At 45.5% G+C, this 4,778-nt stretch overlaps 1 pseudogene; it reads right to left on the reverse strand.

The window, feature by feature from the left end:
• Positions 1-960: 960 nt before the first annotated feature.
• On the reverse strand, positions 961-2,282 carry LOC111174971 (14-3-3 protein gamma-like; annotated as a pseudogene).
• Between the last annotated feature and the right edge of the window lie 2,496 nt (positions 2,283-4,778).

Raw genomic sequence — 4,778 nt, forward strand, 5'->3', positions numbered from 1 at the left:
CACCTATTAACCAAAACCTTTAAAAAGTAGCTTTGATTCTCCTCAGGCAAGTCTTCTGGCCTAGGAGATAGATAACAGTAAAACCAACCTGGATAAGGCTGAATAAGGAGGATGTAAAAGCCAAAATAAAGAAAAATACACAATCAGTGGCTTGATGTTACATATGGCTATAATGGCAATACTATAAATGGCAATTCAGTGTTAATATTGTCAACTAAGTAGAAACTTGTGAAAACTGGCAAGGCCTAAACAACAAGGATAAATATACATCATGTTCTAAGTCTATCAGCTTGGGTTTTAAACTATTCCATGTCTGGTAGAGCAGGGGTTCCCAGGCCCTGGTCTGTGGACCGGTACCGGTCCTGTTAGGAACCAGGCCACCCAGCAGGGGGTGAGTGACAGGCAAGTGAGCAAAGCTTCATCTGCTGCTCCCCATTGCTCGCATTACCGCCTGAACCATCGTCCTTCCCTACCCCCTTCAGTGGAAAAATTGTCTTCCACAAAACCAGTCTCTGGTGTCAAAAATGCTGTGGACCCCTGTGGTAGAGTATACCCTAAAAAAAATGCACAGCTAAATCAGATGAGATAGAAAGTACCCAAAATCCTTACTGGAACCACAAGACTTATTGAATAAGGGCCATTCCATTTAAGTATTCTTTTCACCTTAAAATCCTGTTCTCTAGCAATAAGTTAAAGACAGCTCCACTTGCATTAAGCTACATAACAGCCCATATGCCAATGTGAGGCTGCTATTCCAATACAAGCACAGCTAGCCTGACTTTCCACTAGTGGAATTTTAGCAAAAATGTCAAAGAGGCGATCAAGGACAGCACAGGTCATGGGTTTCTCCCTAGGAAGGTCATCCCTCCCTTACCCTCCCCCACCCAACACTCAACTCATGGTAAAAAATAAAGACTGCAGTAGTAACATCAGCGTGCCCTGCCAGTCCACCTGGGGGCCTTAATTGTTGCCTTCTCCCCTGTAATGGTCTTGCTGATCGCTTGTCTAGAGCAAGAGGTTGTTGCAGAGGGGCTGCATGATGAGTGTGGAGTCCCTGTATGAGTCCTGTTGAGAGCGTCTAGAGGTCGGTGATGGTGTCATCGAGAGCAGTCTTGGCCAAGTGGCAGGCTTGCTCTGGGGCACTCTGGATTTCATAGTAGAAAATGGAGTAGTTAAGGGCCAAGCCTAATTTAATGGGGTGAGTGGGCTTCATGTTCTCCTTGATGATCTCATGGGCATTGCTATAGGCTTTCTCAGATGACTCCACAATGGTCGCCCTATTCTCTCCAGTGGTGAATTCGGCCAGGTAGCAGTAATAGTCCCCTTTCATCTTCAGGTAAAACACTTTGCTCTCACACTAGGTCTCACTGCAATTCTTGATCAGGTAGTTATCCAGCAGGCTCAGCACATCCTGACATACCACCTCCAACTCCTCCATTTTTTCCCGGTAAGCATGGACAATCTCTATCTTTTTCTCGTTACCATTTACAGACGTCTTCTGCTTAGTGCTAATAATGACCTTCCAGGAAGAATGGTGTGCCTCAGCAGAATCTGGTCTTTGTACCCCAACACCAAATTAAATCTTGGAGACCGAGTTTTGAGTGAAGTAGAGAAGAATAGCTTTATTACTTTGCCAAAGGGGGCCACAGTGGGCTAATGCCCTCAAAACTGTGTGTCCTGGCCTGAAGGACATAGTGAGGAGTTTTATAACAATGGTTTAAAGAGGGCGTGATCAGCTCTCGGACATTCTTCTGACTGGTTGATTGTGAGGTAAGTAGGAATCAGCATCATCAACCTTCTGGTTCCAACCAGTCTGGGGTCTCTGTGCTTGTGGGCAACATACCGTTAACTTCTCCCACCTGGTGGGGGTTTCAGTATCTGCAAAACAGCTCTAAGATATTGTGATGTGTATCCCTTGATGGGGAGCCAAGACCCTGCCCCAAGGCTGCACTATTGTTTCTTTTGACTGTTCCTCCCTTGTCTCTGGATCCCCCTCCCTTCCCTAATTAGCAACTGTTTGAACCTGCCCATTGGAAGTCAGGGTAGGTCATGGAGGCTGAATGAAGCCTATTTCTTGTAATCAAAGAAATGGGGGACACAGAAAAGCTTTTGATCCCAGGAGCCCCATGGGTCCTTCTCGGTTTCACAACTCCATTCTTGTGGGCCACTGAGAGGAGGTTTCTTTCTTCGTTGGACAGTGGCTCATTCAGCTCTGCCATGGCCATGTCGTCATAGCGCTCTGCCAGCCTGGCTTTCTGCACTAGTTGCTCATGGTCCACCATCTTCATGGGCTAGGTTGGGCCAGGCCAGAAGACCTGGGCAGACTAAAGGGCTCGGAGGGCAGCTGCAGTGCAGCTGGAGTCCCTGTGCCAGTGGGCCCAACCCATGAAGCGAGTGGCTGAGGGGACAGTGGCAGCATAGAGGCCCAAACTAATTTTTTTACAAGAGAAAAAAAGAAGACTAAATGGCAAAGTTTGTTCCCTTACATGTTATTTGCACGTTATTTTCCAATTTCTGGGCCTCCTTCATCTTTCTGATCTCTAAGGAAACTATATATTATTTATAGAAATATGAAGTTATAAAATAAAAAATTAAAATAATAATTAGATATGACTCTTTCTAAAAATGAAGCTCACTAATATTCTCATGATAAGGGGTTGGAATCACCCTACTTAGCCATTTATATCAAAACTAATTTAAAAAATACCAGCAATAGAAATATATCATATAATATTAATAATGGTTTCAGATAGAATCTTATAATATAAAAACTGGTTTAACACTCTAATTTTACAGATAATGAAACCAAGACTTAGAGAATAGTGTTCCAAATAGCCCCATGAGTGGCAAAGCCCAGGCTAGAACTTAGAACCTAGAACCTTTCATCTCCATCTCTCACTTTCCATTGTACCACCCTCTTTGTTACATTTTTATAGATGTGGTATGAACATGGGTAAAAGCAAGAGGTATTTCATTTTCATAATGGAAAAATGACAACTCTCCTTTACTTTCTCTGTTGGTGAGCTTCCTAATTTTGACTTCTGATCTGTATGCTGAATGGCATTTCCTTTCCTCTTTGCTGGAATTCAAAGGGATAAAATTAGCAAGTGAAAACTTGAAGCAACATCCACTTATTCTCAATGAGATTACAGTCAAGATGCTTGTTGCATTGATTAAGAGATGTAACTCTAAGAGGAAAGAGCAAAAATAAGTCCAAAAGTTCTAGAGTGGAAAATTGAGAGGCTCCAGAACAAGATGACAACATAGCAGGCTCCTGAATTTCTTTCTTCCTACAGACACACTGAATGTATAGCTACATGAGGAGCAATTCCCTCTGAGAGAAATCCAGAGACTAGCTGAGTGACTCCTACACATCAGGGGAATGAGAGGATACCCACATAAAAACGGGTTGGAAAGGTGGAGGTATACTTGTGCCATAAAGCCCATTTGTAGCACAGTGCCATACAATCTGGAGAGAACCCCTAACTCCCAGTTTCTCCCTGAAGAGTTGATACTGAGCAGAACCCTGTGGGCCTCCTGGGCACAAAAGCCTTTCTGTGTCCCTCATTTCTTTGATTACAGGAAATAGGCTTCATTCGGCTTCCATGAAGCCCCCTGAGTTCCAAGGGCAGGTTCAAACAGTTGCTAATTAGGGAAGGAAGGGGATCCAGAGACAAGGGAGGAACAGTCAAAAGAAACAATAGGGCTTCCCTGGTGGGTCAGTGGTTGGGAGTCCGCCTGCCGATGCGGAGGACACAGGTTCATACCCCGGTCCGGGAGGATCCCACATGCTGTGGAGCGGCTGGGCCCGTGAGCCATGGCTGCTGAACCTGCATGTCTGGAGCCTGTGCTCCGCGACGGGAGAGGCCACGGCAGTGGGAGGCCCGCGCACCGCAAAAAAAAAAAAAAGAAACAATAGTGCAGCCTTGGGGCAGGGTCTTGGCTCCCCACCAAGGGACATACTTAACAGTATCTTAGAGCTGTTTTGCAGATACTGAAATCCCCACAAGGTGGGAGACGTTAATGGTAAGCTGCCCAGAAGCACAGAGACCCCAGACTTGTTGGAACCAGAAGGTTGATGACGCTGATTCCTACTTACCTCACAACCAACCAGCCAGAAGAATGTCCATGAACTGATCACGCCCTCTTGACCCATTACTATAAAACTTCTCACTACCCTCTCCAAGGGGGAACACCAGTTTTGAGGGCATTAGTCTGCTCTGGCCCCCTTTGCCTGGCAAAGCAATAAAGCTATTTTTTTTTCTACTTCAACCAAAACTCTGTCTCTGAGGTTTAATTCAGTGTCAGGGTACAGAGGCCGGATTCATTTTCAGAGTGAAGGGTTTGGACTGAACATCTAGCACCCCAACTTTTAAGGTTCCCACTTGCAGGGTGGACACCCCAAAAACCAAGCTCTGAAAGCCAATGGTGCTTATGTTCATGAACTTGACTATAGCAAACAAAGAAGCTGTTCTTAAAGCGAGCATGAGCACTTAATGCAGCGATCTCCCCGGGACTCAGCATAGAGGGAGCAGACAGAAACACCCATCTCCCAGCCCTTCCCTGAAAGGAGTTTGGCCGCATACTTTACAAGCTGCTGCCTAAGGATCCAATTTTCTAATGAGCATACATCCAGGTGCTGACTGCAATCCTCCCCTGGAGCCTGAAAGAACCAGTGGACACTTCCCCATCTTCTCCCTCTGGCTCATTCCAACAATAAAACCAAGCCATCAGTATCTCCCGGGAAGGAGCTTGTCCACACATCTAGCACCCCACCT

The sequence above is a fragment of the Delphinapterus leucas genome, chromosome 4, assembly GCF_059928025.1.
Source record: "Delphinapterus leucas isolate spDelLeu-1000000601 "Yukka" chromosome 4, BTC_Dleu_Yukka2, whole genome shotgun sequence".
In the NCBI taxonomy this organism is placed as follows: Eukaryota; Metazoa; Chordata; class Mammalia; order Artiodactyla; family Monodontidae; genus Delphinapterus; species Delphinapterus leucas.